This window comes from Euprymna scolopes, chromosome 28 (genome assembly GCF_053919585.1).
Source record: "Euprymna scolopes isolate OS-2025 chromosome 28, ASM5391958v1, whole genome shotgun sequence".
Classification (NCBI taxonomy): domain Eukaryota; kingdom Metazoa; phylum Mollusca; class Cephalopoda; order Sepiida; family Sepiolidae; genus Euprymna; species Euprymna scolopes.
In genome coordinates this window covers 44,856,302-44,874,898 of record NC_136509.1, presented here as the reverse complement: position 1 = coordinate 44,874,898, position 18,597 = coordinate 44,856,302, and positions in this window count along the sequence as shown.

Sequence of the window (18,597 nt, the reverse complement as noted above, 5' to 3'; positions counted from 1 at the left end):
ATAACATATATTTAAATGAATTCAGATTTACCGTTTATCATTTTGTACCCTACGAAAATTCGAAACAACTATAAAATTAATTGAATTAATCATCAAAAGTTCTATAACATATTATTGATGAACATATTTTCATATAATTTTAGATTGGATTTGATTCACAGAAGGATCTTCCGGTCCATAATTATAAACACACACTTAAAATTAAGCAAGTGTTGTTTTTATTAGAGCATTCACAAGTAAAAGGGGGGCAATTTTTGTAACTCTTCGCAGCTTAAATTAACAAAATGAACTTAGATCAAAGGACAAAAGCTAACAGATACTAACGGAGAGTTTGTACTGGTAAATTTATAAGAATTTACCTCCACACAAAGAAAAGTTAGTAAGAAAAGTGTATAGATTTAAATATTCACTTGAACTTATGAACTTGTTTAATAAACAAATACGTATATATGACAAACTTTTGTTTATGTTAATTCATATTCTTTTAGTGAATAATAATAATAATAATAATAATAATAATAATAATAATAATAATACACCACAAGCACGTTTCAATGAGAGATCTTTGATAACCTGTGTGAAAGCTCCTTGTGAGGCAATAATAATAATAATAATAATAATAATAATAATAATAATAATAATAATAATAATAATGGGAATAACGACAGGAACACAACAGAAATGCCGAATGACGGAAAGACATAAAAGAAGAATTACATCGAATTGGAGACGGTACGGTGAATAAAATCAGCAAGGACACCATAAAGAACCATAGGAAAAATGGCAAACTGGAGAGGGCGAGGACATGACGGGATACATGTATACTGGTTTAAAAATTCGCAACATTACACGAAAGAGTAGCTCAAACCATAAGGAGATGTATACAGGAAACAAGTGTGCAAGATTGGATGACCAAAGGCAGAACCACAGGCAAAACCACCTTGATACAGAAGAAAAAGGAACCGCCCCCAACAACTAGATGCCTATCACGTGTTTACCCATTATGTGGAAAGTATTAACAACATAACTTAGGGAAAAATTCTACCATTCCTTGATTAACCGTGGACTTATCCCTGAGGAACAGAGAGGATGCCAGAAAGGAAACAGAGGAATACATAATTCAGAAGATCATAAAGAAGGTAAAAAGAAGGAGAAAGAATTTAGCCATTGCATGGATCAACTACAAAAAAAGCGTACGACAAGATCTCATAAGCATGGATAATAAGAATGCTTAAAATGTATAAAACACCAAGCAGGATCGTCAACGTGATAGAAAATGCAATGAGAGACTGGAACTGACAGCTGATGGACAACACATAAAAGAAATTAACATACAAAGCGGCATCTTTCATTACGATTCATCATAATCATAAGCCCCTGAACAATATGCTGAGAAAGTGCCAAGCCGGATACAAGTTCTATAACACGGAAAGAAAAAAAATAACTACCTGGTGTACATGGAAGATCTGAAACTTTTTGTTAGGACCGATAATGAACGAGAGACACTAATAAACACTACACAGATCTTCAGCCAGGATATCCAAATGGAATTTGGTATCGAAAAATGCGCACTACTGGTTATAAGAAATGGAAAAACTGGAGACCACAGAAGGTATGACATTACCCAATCAAACGAAGATAAGAGAACTAGGGGAACAAAGCGCCTATACTTGGGGTTTCTGGAAGCAGACACCATCAAAGCAACAGAAATGAATGAGGGAATTGGAACGGAATTCCTCAGGAGAACAAGAAAACTTCTGGAAACTAAATTATATAGCAGAAACTTAACAAAAGGCATAAATACATGTGTGATATCATTAGTAAGATACTCTGGACCGTTCATAGGGTTGACTAAAGAAGAACTGAGACAACTCGATCAGAAGACCAGAAAACTCATGTCCATGCACAACGCACTACACCCGAAAGACGATGTTGACTGACACTATGTGAAAATGAAAGACGGTGGGAGAGGATTGGTATGTATAGAAGAGTGTATGAAATACATCACCAAAAAGAAAAACAGAAAAATACATAACGCACAATACTGAAACGATAATTATGGCAGCGAGACACTGAAAAAACTCCCAACAAAATAGAAAACACAGAGACAAAGGATAAGACACGAAAAGAAAATTGGAAGAGAAATAATTACACCAAAGAATAGTAAATATGACAAAGATGAGAATAACGAAAACACTTGGACATGATTAAGAAAAGGACACGTAAACAGAGAAACTAAATCCCTTACCACGGCAGCATAAGATAACTCGATAGAAACCAACCACATCAAAGTAAAAGTCGACAAAACACAAGGAAACAGCGAATGCAGACTCTGTTGACAAAGAGACGATACGATGAACTATATAGTAAGTGAATGTGGCAGACTAGACTAAAAAAGAATATAAGAACAGCCACAACCAAGTGGGAAGAGCAGTACACTGGGAATTGTCCAAACAACGTTATTTCGAACGCGCAGACAAATGGTACAACCATAAGCCAGAAACAGTAACTGAAAACGAGATTCGAAAATCCTATGGAACATGGACATTCAAACGGATAACCCTATCCAAGCAAGAAGACTGGGTGTAGCAATAATTGACAAGAAAGTAAAGATATGCCAAATCGTAGAATTCGCTGTTCCAGCTGATCACAATATGAATATCTAAGTAAGGGAGAAGCGGAACAAATACGCAGAGCTAGGCAGAGAACCGACAGGGATATGTATGATAAAAAAATCAAGATAATACCTAATAATAATAGGAGCACTAGGAACAATTCCGAAAAAAACTTTGAAAAAAGAATGGAAGAAATTTGTAATCAGACGAATATTTTAAAAGACACAGGGAATAACAATAATGAAAACAGCTGAAACATTAAGGAAAACTCTTGAATGTGAGGACTAATACACATGAACCACATGCTCGGGCCAGACGAACTGCGACAAAGACAAAACATAAAGAAGTGTAACATGCAAGCAAGCACATTGAAGATACATATCTATAACTTCTCTATCCGCTCCCTATGCTCTAACCCATCCCCAAAAGAATGATGCTAAATAGCCGAGAAGGATCAAGAAGAATGGAAAGACCGAGGAGAAATCACTGACAAGACTTCTGTTGGATAAGTGGAAAAGGAACTAGGACTTTGGGGAGGCTTATTGCCACTCAAATTCCAGTGGAGACCAATGGCCACATCGATTGTAAGCAAGTGTTGCGATAATACATATTCATTTGCACACGTTATCAGAAGATGTGGAGAGCACTGGAAAACTGGGGAGGCTGATTGTCACTCAGCTTCCAAAGAACACCACAGGCTTTTTTCAAGGAGAGATCCTTTATGACCTGCGTGAAACCTCCATATGAGCCGCCAATAATAATAATAATAATAATAATAATAATAATAATAATAATAATAATAATAATAATAATAATAATAATAATAATCAATATAACCATAATAATAATAATAATGATGATGATGATGATGATGATAGTAATAATAATAATAATAGTAATAATAATTATAATAGTAATAATAGTAATAATAGTAATAATAATAATTGTAATAATAATAATAGTAATAATAGTAATAATAATAGTAATAAACATAATGATGATGATGATGATGATGATGATAATAGTAATAATAATAGTAATAATAATAATAATAATAATAATAATAATAATAATAATAATGCACGTCTTCGTTTTGATGAAGCATAGAATTATCTAGAGTGTATTTAATCTAGAAAATAATTAAATGCACTTTATTTTAAATTAATAGAATTTGTATTTTTTGTGTGCAGACATAATGGAATAGTTTAAGAGTCATCTTTAAATACGAGGGGCGTGCAATAAGTAATGCCCCTGACTCACTTCCAGTTGTCTGATCGTGCTGAAATTTTGCATGTGCAATGATTTATATCTCTACGGGTAAGGTGGCAAATTACAGCTCTGAACTAATTGTGGTTTTTTGAACTGAGTTAGGTGTGAAATGGAGCCTGTTGAATGTCGAGCAGTGATCCGGTTTTTGTATTTGAAAGGACGCACACCACAGGAGACTTTTGATGAAATGAAAGAAACTGATGGTGATAATGCCCCATCATATGACCGTGTAAAACGCTGGTATCGTGAATTCCAACATGGCCGGAAGTCTGTGGAAACAGCTCCCAGATCTGGTCTTCACCATTCTGCCATTGATGAGGCATCTGTCCGTCAAGTTGAGACTGCCATTTTGGAAGATCGGCTCATTACTATTCGCCAAATAGCTCAAGATATCAAGATTAGTACAGGGCCTATGGAAACTATCATTCATGACCATTTACATATGAATAAGGTGTCTGCTAGATGGATTCCCAGGTTGCTCACTCCATTCCAGAAGCGAGGACGCGTCGAATGCTCGAGGATGAATTTGAAGATGGGCCAAGAAGATGAGTCAAAGTTTTTCAAAAGAGTGATTACACAGGATGAAAGCTGGGTCCATCACTATGATCCAGAGACCAAAGCGCAGTCAATGCAGTGGAAGCACTTGGACTCACCACCTCCAAAGAAGGCAAGGGTGCTAGCCCTCCGCTGGCAAGGTCATGCTCACAGTCTTCTGGAACCAGGATGGAGTTGTTATGACAGATTTCCTGGCAAAGGGTACCGCAATTACAGGAGCCTATTATGCTTCACTTTTGAGGAAATTAAGGGAAGCTATCAAAATCAAGAGGTGAGGCAAGATCAGCAAAGGTACCCTCCTCCTTCAGGACAACGCTCTGGTCCGCAACTCACATGTCACCAGATAATTTATAATTATTAATATCATTGAACTTTGAAGAAATATTTTGTTTAGCTTAATATATTCATTATTATCTATATTTTCGATGATGATGGTTCATTTATGGATCTCAATCAAACTTACATTCTAATAGATAAAATGCACTTTTCTGATCTTTTAACCGACATATTTTGAATTCCAATATCATTGTGAGACATGTGCGCATGACAGGCGCTTCCGATTTGCGTCGAATATTTAAACTCTCGATTTCTTACAACGGAAAATGGACGTAACAGTAACATCGGTATGGCACTTAGAAAAAGAAAATAACTATTGTCTCGATTTCTTCAGGAGAGAATCTTTATTATTCGAAAATTAATATTAATATTTTAATAAATGAATAGATTTATTTCTAAAAGTTTCGCACATGTTTTGTGTTTTGTCTGATAAATATATTATTATTATTATTATTATTATTATTATTATTATTATTATTATTATTATTATTATTATTATTATTATTACCATAAGTTGATTATTATTATTATTATTATTATTATTATTATTATTATTATTATTATTATTATTAACATAAGTTGATGATATCATCATGATTATTATTATTATTATTATTATTATTACTACCATAATTTGATGATATTATTATTATTATTATTATTATTATTATTATTATTATTATTATTTCTTCTTCTTCATAGTATTCTAAATATTTCTATGTTCCTAGTTGTATTTTTCTCTGTGTTTAGAATTAAAGCTGTACTTTAATAATTTCGTTTTTTCTTAACATGCAAGGCTTTTGCAAAATTGTAAAAAAAACAAAACAAACAAAAACATGGCTCTTCTAACTCTTAATAGTTGCTTTTCATTATGCACCCAAACGTTCGAATTACAATAGAAATCACGTTTACTTCATTGCATCTCCGTAGTTTAACTAATTTCAGATCTTAATATTAATTTATTCTTTCATGCGTGTTTAGCTTCATTTTGGTGTCCAAAAAAAAAGAAACAAAACAAAAACAGGCTGTGTCAATAATTATGCAAGTACTTTTGTTTTGGTTTAGAAGAATTGTTTCAAGTGTTGAATATTCGAGGCTTTGGACTTTGTCCTTTTTCCTGCACGACTTCTGCTTTAAGCTCATACCCTTTCAGATTTTGGTTTGATTCAGCAATTTGCATACATTCCCGCGTGGACTTGTTATGGAATAGTGGTCGCATATGGATTTTTTCTGCATGTATGTGTGCGTGCATGGTGATACGTGCGTTGACCGTATAATTGTTTTAATAGTGTGAGTGTATATGTTTTATTTATGAGTGAATCTTAATTTTCAACAAATGAACAGATGACTGACAATGAAAAACGGTCTGGTCTGCACTTATAAAACCATAAAGGAAAACACTAATATATCAAAAGAACAAAATGCACTTTCAAAAATCATTACTTAAACAGAAAGACTCCCACTTATCTTCTTATATTAAAAAAAAAATAAAAGAAAAGAAAATCCTGTCAGCTTTTGTATTTTTCCTATTTATCTTATTTTGAATTCTAGAAACAGAAGCGAGCAATGGCTTCACTTAGGCTTACGAAGTCCCTTTTTATGACATAAAATGCGCATCGGTATAAACGACGCACTCCTCTGTTCCCTTTCACCAAAGTACCATATGTCCCCTTCACTGAGCGGAAAAGAATCAAGTCACGTCGTTTTTATTGCCTTTAAGCGAAATATACTTCAACAAAGTGTTCCATAGCTACTCACATGCAATAAATGACATATTTGTCGTTATTGAACTTGATTTTTAAAAAGGAAAAAATGTATTATTGACCAGCAGAATCGTTCTACCATAGAAAAGAAAATGAAATCGATTTCTGCTTTATTTTAGCATTAACTGAAAACGAATACATTTTTCGATGCTATTTTTGTTTGCTGAAACTCATGTGGCAATAAACTTCTATTCGAATTCATATCAGGAGTTCGAATATTATTTTTGTTTTGATATCATTATTGTGTGTTATGTTGCTTTATTATATATATATATATATATATATATATTATTGCAACGTCTTTTTAGACAAGTGCCACTCCCTCAGTCACTGAAAGTCAATGTGCCCGAAGATGACTTTTTAGTCCTGCCCGCGACTTGCACACCCTGAATATATATATATATATATATATATATATATATATATATATATATATATATATATATATATGCACATACGTACATATATACACATACATACACAAACACATTTATATACATACACACATGTATACATACATACATATATACATATGCATACACATAAAAATATATATATATATATATATATATATATATATATATATATATATATATACACCGTATATTAGGGTAATTGCGCCAACTAGCTAACAGTGCTATTTTGCCAACCATGCATATAAAGAGCACATTTTCGTTGACACAATTGCACCAAAGTACGGTATATATATATATATATATATATATATATATATATATATATATATATGTATATATATATATATATATATATATATATATATATATTGATATGCATTATTAAAAACAACAGAAAGCGCCTGTTTAATGATACTGTTTTATGTTTTCAAGTTTTCGTATTATCTTTTTTGTATATATAGAACGTATGGTTATGTGGTCAAAACATATTTTCTTCTTGAATTGTCCGAGGTTTTGGCGTTTCTTGAAATCGTCTTCACATCGTCAGGAAAATGTGTTAGTTTCCGTAAGGAATTAGGAATTAGGGACGATTTACTTAAATAGCAGTAAAGAGGGTGCGAGCGAGGGTCATTGAACCGGTACATATGTATGTGTATATATATTATATTTGCTAAATAATTTATATCTGCATACGTTAATGTTTCATAGTTATGCAGTCGTCAGTGTAGTAAGTGATAATTACTGATAGCACGGTGATTCGAATCCAATAACACAGACATCCCTGGGTTTGTAGGAATGCAGCTTTTCTCCCTTTCACTGGCAATTAACACAAATATTGTTGGGTATCAAGTAATTTTAAATGACATGCAAGCAGTAACTTACAATAAACAGTCTTAGAGAGAATTCATAAGAGAAAGTAAACACGCACAATCACACAGCGTCACACACACATACACACATATATATGTATATATGTAAGGTATTCTTCTTGTGTTTTATACTATAAATATAGACAGTCGCTTACATTTTATATATTTTATTTATAATTTAGGTTAATAAAATACAAACAAAAATTGATTGTAAGTGATCATTTTCTTTTGTCATTAAGATGCAACAAATATGTATATTTTTTAAACCAAGCGTCAACTTTATTTAGCTTTTTATCTATACTCTTATATATTTGTTGTTTTTAAGCATTGATATTTATATTAAAAAAAAAACTTTCCCCGTATTTAAAAAGAAAACACGACATTGTTATATACATGGGTCGTGGAATTGCATTCACTGGCAAAAGATCTAGCTAATTCGCATATTATTTAAAACGTTCATTTTAATTAATTCCCTATTAGTTTTTTTTTTTAGTTTTCTGATAGGATAATCAATTTAGTTAAAGTGTAAGTATGTTCTTATGGATGATCATTGGTTTAAGTGTAATTATATTCATACAGATATTCTACATGATTTATACTTGCGTAATATTTGCGTAAAAAGGTTATAGTAAACACTAACTTCTTTCTATATATATTTACATATAGGTACATACATTTGTTTAAAAACTTTCCTACCTAACTCCCTATCAATGTTTACCCGACAGGCATAACACTTTATAAATAAGTTTTTCGAACCCATGCTAAACTTTATATTTGGGGTTTAGCCATGGAAAATTGATGCAAAAGTGTTAAAATTAAAGAAATGGAATTTGCCAGGCGAAGGTCGAAAGACGGCATTACGAATATGTATGCAGTACGTAAAAGCTATTCATGCACGTTTTAATTTTAACCTTGCAGAAACCACGAATAAAAGAATGGCTCGTAAAAAAGCCAATCGTTTGAGGCTCATAGTAGTACACTGCGATTAGGCACAAGGCCGTTTTTTAATGTGGAGATGGAAGGGTAGGTGGACTAGGTCCCCGAGGAGGAACTGTATAGTTACAATTGGTATGAAGGATGCCCCTTACATTGACCAATAACTGATTGCTATAAGAGCAATAGTCATATATGTGGGGTTGCCCACACATATGGTCTTTGATTGCAGTATCAGCCAGAACAGAAGCTACACAAAGGTGATTTAATGTTAGCCAAAATCCCAAGCCCGGCACAAAGGCCGGCAACCAAATATATACAGGGTGACCCAAAAAACAAAAGCTAAATGGAGGCCATCTAGAACATATGCTGTAGAACGGAGAAAAAAAAGCCCAAATGCCCTAGTGCTTTGATGTGATGTTTTGAATATAATAAACTAGTTATGACCAAATTTTCATTTCATTCGGACAAAACACTAAGAAATGGGGCCTAATTAGAGTAAGACCCGTTTTTGGGGGGTCACCCTGTATATGCAGGGACGCAAGTATACACAATATATGAACTTACTTAACATTATAAATATACCGAAATATATATCTATTAGTAGGCCAGTCGAGGTTCCGATCGCGACAATTATCCAGAACGTTGCCTTTTAGATGCTGGATTTAAGCATATGATTTGCATAATCCTAGCAGATCCATTCTTCTAGGCCTTGGCTCCAGGCTTTCGGGAGGAGCTAGTTTATCGCTTCTTATCCGAGAAGTAAGTTTATTTCTTGCTGCCGTAGCCACTGTGATCAGGGAATGCTGACTTTAGGGTCCTTGGCTCATTCCTACTGGTTTTTGACTTCTTTTACGTCCTTTCACGATCGGGGGGAGGTGATATCCTATCTTGTAAAACGACAGTGTTGGTTCCGACCTTGACATCCGTCCAACACATTCCGGGCATTTTTAGTAAGCAAATCAAAGTATAGTATCTGTTCTTCAGATGCTAGACTTAAATTTCTTGTTCTCTGTCAGTGGAGGAGAACTCCTTCTCGACTGAGACAATTGAAATTTTGGTTCCTTTCCTCTACGTTAAAGAACGGCCCCACTGTCTCACCCTGTGCCGTAGGGAGGAAAAGTAAATAAGAACCCTAAGAACTATATCCTCCCACACTGTACTTTCTAGCATCAGGAGAGACTAGTTCATCGATTGCTATCTCCAGACATTTACCGGAGAAGGTCGACGGAGCTAATCAGACTTCATTTTGCTTGGTCTGATTAGCCGCGAGATCTCCCCCCCCCCATACGGACGCAATCTTGGCTTAAAACAGATGTACCCTGGACACGCATCCATATCGATTACGCAGGACCTTTTAAAGGATATTATTACCTAGTAATCATAAATAGTATGTAAAAATGGGCAGAACATTTTAAACACAACATCCTACAGCGGCAAACACAATACAAGCGCTGGACGAGGTATTTAGTCGGTTCGGAGTTCTGAAAACAATTGTTAGTGATAACGGAAATATGTTCACAGGTCAAGAATTAAAGCACTACTTTGATGCACTGGCCATTGAACACATTACAACACCAACCTTTAATCCTCGATCAAACGGACAAGCGGAAAGATTTGTCGATACTTTAAACGAGCTTTTAAAAAAAATAATAACATCAACACGGAAGAAAAAAAGCATTACAAAATTCTTAGCAATAAATAGGATAACACCAACTACTTTACAAATGCTAAATTATCCCTAGATAAGATACGTTCGGTGTTCGACTGGTTAATCCCAAGAGAAAAAGTAAAAAAAAAACGAATCAAGGATAATGTAAGGTATAAGACATACAATGACGGGGATAAAGTTTTCTTCAAAAATTATCGGGCAGGGCCTCTTTTGGGAAGAAAGCATACTCTCAAGAAGAATTGGGAGAATGGTTTACATTATAAAAGGGCATACTTTTTCCAGAGAAAAACAACATATTAACCAACTGAGACCCCGATACATAGCAACAGTCAGAAAGAAAGTGTTACCAATGGAAGTGCTATATTACACTTTGCATATACAACCTCCAAACAAGGAAGTACTAGTAACTCAGAAATTCAGTCACTCTCCAAAGGTAAAAAATCAGCAAACACAAATTGTGAGGAGAAATGAAAGGAAATGGAAAAGGACTGGATTTTTTGGACAAATTCTAAAAAAGAAAAAAAAAATGGTAGAAGCAAAATTCTACGGAAGAATTTAGCTTGGGAGGAAGGTGCTGTAATGGAATAACCTAACATCCCTTCATGGATGAAATGAACTATAGATATATTGACCCTCTCACGTTTCTGAGACAGAAGGAAAAAAGACAGGAAGAGAATAAGAAAATATGTCGAATAACTCTTATGTCACATCTATTCCCTTGTAAATAAACCCCTTTGTCTTTCACCCATAACCCCGTGTTTCTTGCTGTATTCTTATTTAAAGTAAGGATATAGCAGTCTGAATAAAAGCGGCATACAAATATATGTGCGTGATGTTGTCAAGTTAATCAAAACCCCCGATTCCAGTAAAGCAACTGGCCCTGACGGCATTCCTATTATAGTACTCAAAAAGGTTCAACCAGAACCAGCTCACTTAAGCGTTTTCTTAAGAGAATGGCTTCCCAAAAGCCCGGAAAACCTCATCAGTATACTCCGTATTTAAAAATTCAGTTGATCAGTTACCTGGCTTTCAATACAGATTAATTATTGTTCTGTGCGTCATTAGTAAGTTGCTACCACATCAGCAAAGATAACTTCTTCAGTGACAGTCAATATTGTTTCTGTTCTGCTAAATCTACAGAAGATGGGCTAACAGCTATATTTCAAAGGATTAGAGAATTTCTCGATGGAGGCTTATTCACGTGGGCATACCGGTTCTCGTCAAATCACTGAAGGTAAGCAACGTTAAGCCAGTTTAGTACCAGATTGGTGAGCATTTGAGAACTCTTTGTGCCGTATGTGCTCTTCGCTTATCTCGGAATTTGTTTCCAGTCGTCCCATACGTACACTTTACTTGTCATTGGTATTTTACTGCGTCGTCTAAGGAGAGCGTGGGCCTGTCACGACAATTTAACGCGCAGTCTCCTCTACGTGGGTATACATAGTCTGTAAAAGACTGAAGGAACCTATATCTTAAAACGATTAGCGAATCTCTCGACACCGGCTTCCTCTTTAGGGCAATGATATCGTATGAAGTTCCGCCTACTTCACAAATACCCCAGTTACGGTATAACTGGAAATATCTTCTCAATTATTAAATTATTTCTCTCTGATAGGTTCACAAGAGTAGTGTTTGATGGGCAGAAATCAGAAGCTCATAATGTTAATCCTGGAATCCCTAAGGGATCCATCCTGGGTCCAACTCTCTTCTTAATCTACATCAATGATCTCCCAAATCACATCCTATGATCATTCATAGACATCTATACCAACGACACCAGCATCTATGGCAATACTTCAAACGCCATAAACGACCAAGTTCTTTCTAATGCTCTCTCCTCTCATTTTGATCACGCAGTGCAATGGGGAAAGAGGTAGCTGGTTAATTTTAATGCATTTAAAACCAAGCTTCTATCTTTACACTATCAGCGCTCTGATCCATGTTTGGAATCAAATGCAATGAATGGCTCTCGTCTTTTGGTGGTTCCATGTGTTGACAAGCTTCTGGGTCTGACCTTTACTCTTGATCTGAGAGGGAACACGTACATCAAATCTGTTTTCAAGGTTGCTGGAGAAATGCCGGGATTGGTCTACTGTTCCCGTAGATATCTCATTGCTGATGCAATTCTCTAACTGTTGAAGAGCTAAATACGTCCATGGATTGAGTACTGTTGCCACATCTGAACAGGAGCTCTTTGAAGAAGCTTATCCTGCCTTGACAGAGTTCAAAATATACTTCGTAGCCTTGCAGGGATGCCCTTTTCTCTTACCTGCATCTATTTTGCACAGAAGAGACGTTCGAGCCTGTCTTTGCTTTATCGTTATTTTCATAAGGGCTCGTCTGGGCTCTAATCTTTGGTCCTTCTTGGTCTGACTCTCACAAAAAAACACTCGTCCAGCTGAAACGACTATCAATAACCACCATCTTTATCTATGCCTATCCCTAAACGTAGATCCATGAATTCATTTTTTTCTTAGAATTTTACGCCTGTTAATTTTTGTTCCTTGTTCCTGCTTTTAAACTTACTACAATATGGTTATCTTCAAGTCCAACCGTAACAAGTTCTTGATGAGGCATTCCTCTTAAGTAATACAATTTATCTAATTTCCACTACTAGCGAATACTACATTTCCCGTTGACTACTTTAAGCATTACCCTCGAGTGACCTAGGCCTGGATAAGTAGTAACTATTTTGTAAAAATAAAAAAATAAAACAAATTTTCTTGAGTAAGGAAATTTCCTTGGTTTAAAAATTATATGTCCCTAAACACATACTTAAATCATTCGTTGACATCTATGCTGATGGCACGACCATCTACAGCAACACATCAAAGGCTGTAAATGACAAAGTTCTCTCTGATTCTCTCTCCTCTGATCTCGAGCGCGTGGTTCAGTGGGGGAAGATGTGGCTGGTTACCTTTAATGCATCCAAAATCAAACTCCTATCCTTACATCATCAACGCTCTGATCCCCATCTGGTATCAATTGTGATAGATGGCTCTCGTCTGGGTGAGGCCCCGTGTGTTGACAAGCTTCTGGGTTTGACCTTTACTCCTGATCTGAAATGGAACACGTACATCAAGTCGGTTTCCAAGGTCGCTGGAAAGATGGTGGGATCCTTCTACCGCTCCAGAAGATATCTCACTACTGATGCAATTCTCTATCTATATAAAAGCCAAGTACGTCCAAGGATGGAATACTGTTGCCATATCTGGGCAGGAGCTGCTAAAACAGCCTATCCTGCCTTGACAGAGTACAAAATAGACTTCTAGGCTTAGTGGGGGATGCCCTTTTCTCTACCCTACAACCTCTCTCCCACAGAAGAGACGTTGCGAGCCTATCCTTGTTTTATCGGTTTTTCCATGGCAGGTGCTCGTCTGAACTCCAAAAACACTCGTCTCCCTGAATCCACTGTATATCTGTGCCTAAATCAAAACGCGGATTCCATGAACAAAGCTTCTTTCTTAGAACTGCACGCCTGTGGAACTCTGTTTCGTCTGCCTGCTTCCCACCGGACTACAACTTGGATGTGTTCAAGTCCAACGTTAACAAATTCCTAATGAACCGCCCCCCTTAAGTAAACACTTCATCAAATCTCCACACTAACGTAATGTACTTGCAATAACCCTTATCCCTGAGTGGCGTCCGAGCCTTGATAAGTGGTGATCACTGTGTATAAAAAAAAGTTCAAGACTATTCACGTTCTAATTATGAAACAATACATTGTACAACGACCCAAAACCTCAGAACATGGAATAAGAGAAGACTGAAAAAATATTGATCTAACATGAACACAAAACAAAAGTTTCGGATACAAAAGTAGCACCCCATATATGACAGAATAAATGACCAACTACAAAAAATCCAGAATTACTTCTCAAATACAAGAATAAACAACACATTGAAATCAAGACAAAACGTTCGATTCATTTTAAAAGATATTAAGACGTTTTGAACGTTGATTTTTAAGTAAGGTGGAAATGTTTTTATTTGGCTTAGCAGGACGAGTAAGATTGTTGTTCGCGTCGATCGGAAACAAGCACTGAATGTCTTTAGACTAGCGGAATCGCCGGCAAATATTTTAAGTGCATCATTTCCGTCTAAGGATTAATGTCAATAAATGGTGATGAAATTAGAAAAAAGCCCTAGTGAAACTTGACAGAAGACTCAATCTAACTCTACAAAAATTATATAGAATTGTCTAAGGGTTATAAGCGAGAGAACCGATTCTAAAACATATAAGAATCGGACAAAAGAGAATGAAAGTATGACTACTCTCATTTCCAACTCAAATGGACCATACAAAAAAAATGACAAAATTACCCCCATGATACTAACATTAGGGGACACTTCACTGTTATTTATTCTATCTATATAATGAAATGCTAACATTTCCTCCTAACTCTCGGCATAATGCAATACCAAAGAGGCCATTTCCATGGTAATCTTTCGTAGTCATAATTCGAACGTGATTGTGCAGCGTATTTTCACGCAAGAATACGTACGCATTTTTACTTTTAACAAATTATAATCTACTCTCCTTTTACCACTTTATCAGCTACGTAATCCCACACATATGTCGTAGCAAATCTTTTCCCATTCTTGAATTTAGTCATCTGGCAAACCCCGATATAACCGGGTCTTTATTTTAAAGCCGTACTGAACCAATGCCACGCGGAAATGTACACATATGGGAGCGGAGAACAGGATGCATATACGTTTTTCTCTCGATATGTTTTCCCTCATCATACAGATCGTTAAAACACATTTCTTTATGCCTTGTTTATCTCCGTACAAACACAGAGCGTACATCTCTTATCATTCGTATTTGTATAATGGCTTATGCTTTGCTGTGTTAGTGTTAATAATTTATTTATTGCAAATTATTATTATTATTATTAGTATTATTATTATTATTATTATTATTATTATTATTATTATTATTATTATTATTATTAGCAATATTCTTACTTTTGGTGTTATTAATAAAGGGAGAACATTTGTATGGCTTATTTTTATAGATATTAGATGAACCATTGACTATACTGATCTTTCCTCTTCTGCATCTCCATCTAACATGAAACAATACCCTATCTTAACTGTTACTTATTTCTATGTAACACAATATAAGTTTTATTACTTTTTATTACCGTCCGTACAACCCGAATACAAACGTATGTGTTACTGCTTCACTTATTACAACTAATACTTCTACTGTTCGTTGGTGTAAGCAGCATTCTGATTCTTGAAGCTAATAAGACTGGGGAAACTGTTTTATTAGTTTTATGATTACTCTTACTTATAATGCTATCAATATTCTTAATGTTTTACGTGCATTCTTATTTTTACATCTCACATTAGGGAAAGGTCGACACTGATGTTTTAACGTGTTCTATAATATATAAAGAATATCCTACCTTCATTTGTATTGTTTATATACAATTTTGTACACCTAGCTCTGATTTTTATCCATATTTGCTACTTTCACACATCACTTTTAGAAACACAATCACACACACACATACACACACATATACACACACATGCACACACATACACACACATATATATTATTAGGCGCAAACAGTACGATAAAATACATTGCCCAATTACTATTATTATTATTGTTATCATTAGTAGTAGTAGTAGTAGTAGTAGTAGTAGTAGTAGTAGTAGTAGTAGTAGTAGTAAAACCAGTGTTCGCAAGTGCTAGCTTCTGAACTTATAATGAACACCTTACAAAAGCTATGGACACTATTGAATTGTCCGCTATTGAATAAACGTGTCCACCACTGGATGGCAGTGCCCGATATTTAAACATAAGCTATTTTTCCAACAGTGTCAGCCTGTGCCCGCTCATGTCCGACAGTACCGTCAATATCAGGAAGTGTCAATAACTATAGTTCAATTCATTTCAGAGAAGTTCTCCTGTGCCCGACACTGATCGTAATCGATAAGTGCAGAGTAACTCAGCGCCTTCCAGTGAATTCAAATAGTCACCCCCCCCCATTTGATTTCGGGGCAGTACAATGGAGACTGATACTGTACGCCGGGAAACGACAGTGACAGATGTAAATGCAGCCGAGGTTCACAGGTAAATGCCAATACACGTCTCTATGCAACACGAACTGCCAGTAATAATCACTCCCCGATATATGCACTAATGCCAGCCAGTAGCTGTTCGTTGCTCACAGTCGATTTTAGTTAGGAGTATTCGAAGGGTGTTTACAGTTAGATAAAGTTGCAAAGACAGGCAGTACCCACCAGTAGACGGAAGTAAACGCAAGTAATCGCCCTAAAACATCACTAATCACAAGTAACTAAACGTGATCACGATCACAGTCTGTGGTCCCTGCCACTGCTATACAATAGTAGACAATGAACGATTTAAATTGAACCACAGCTACCAGTGCCCGCTATTTTCTACCTGATCCAGTGTAACATAAGACAATTTTACGCAATTTTACTTAAATGTTTTCTTTAAAATCAATTTGTGGTGAATCTCTCCAGGGGATTTAACCCTCCCCCTCCCCAGATACAAACCTGGAAATCTTTACGTCCAGGAACGGTACATACAGCGCCTAGCATTCCAAAATGGTCACCCCTATGTTACTATCCAGGCTCATTGTTGCCTAACTTCCGTGATCCATCGAGAACAGCGTGTTAAAATGATTGTGGTATACCTATATCTACATCATTAATTGCTAAATAATAAATACATTTTCTCAGATAACATAAAAGAAACCTACATAATCTTCTTAATTCTGATTTCCGATACAATTGCCGCATTTGTATCTTCTAACATTCATAATATATTTATTTAAATATTTATTGTGTGAGTTTTTTTATGATTTTTTTTAATTATAGTAATGTTCGCATATATTTATAGCCTTAAAATTCATGTACGCGTGTATTACAAGTAAATCGTTTCAGATTCTTTATCTTGAATGTACTTCGTGCAATTTTCTGAAAATAATGCGACAACAAAAATATATTTCTTTAAAAAACAAAACAAAGCCGATTTACATTAATTATTCACTAGTTAAGAAAATATTATTTGGATTCTTCCATTAACAGGTCACAATAGTGAACGATTCGTATGCGAAATGAAAAGTGATATAGCAAAGAGAATAGTTAAAAAACTTCATTACAAATGAGATTCGAACTAATAACCTTATGATTGAGAGAATTATTCTTAACATAAAGCGAGTCAGGGGTTTGTTATCTATGATTTGCTTAACTTTATCCAAAATTTTCATATTTCTTATTCTAAGTTTAAAGATACGCTCTGGTATTGCTGTGGTAAACATAACAGACCGTACTAGATTGATTTGTTTTTCTGTTACAGAAAAAGTGAATATACGTATTAACAATAATAGTAATAATAATATTGTACATTTGAATATATACAACCTCAGCAAAATCAGTTTTACGAAAAATGAGTTACTACATTTTAGATCATAAGTTAAAACATTGAAAAGATTGGCGACAAAGAAGCAAATAATTATTTTAGAATTGAAAGTGGGATGAATGTTTGATATATTTGCTTAACGTAAAATGATTATCCTTTCTGGATCATTCTGATATTTTATGGATGTTAAATAACGTTTTACCACCAACTCCAATTCTGACAAGCAGGGTTTCGAAACCGTCTGGAAAGGCTAAAAGATAGAAATCCCCTTCTCTGCAAATAAAAGCGGACGCGCAGAACTTATCTTGCAGAGTTAAATTTAATGTTTGTAAAACTGATCTACCCCATTTGAATGTATCAAACATAAAATCACATTTTCCATTAAATTTATGTGTGAAACTGATTCCTCACGCAAAAACTTTTTATTGTTTTTATTTTTTTAGTGTATATATATATAAAAAAGTAACATCTCATAAAGGAGAGGTAATCTATCAGTGACCAAAACGAAGACGACTGGACCAAAACAAAGACCACTGGGCCAAAACAAAGACAACTGGACAAAAACAAAAACCACTGAACCAAAACAAAGACAACCAAAATAATTTAAATAAAGCAAAAGCTCGTCACAAAAAAATTAATATCATTTTCTATCTACTTTTTAAAAATTATCAATACATATTCATCGGTATTTTATTTTTGTGGGAAAGAGGTGACAATAATTTTCTTATAACATTTTGAAATATTCTTCTGATACTTTG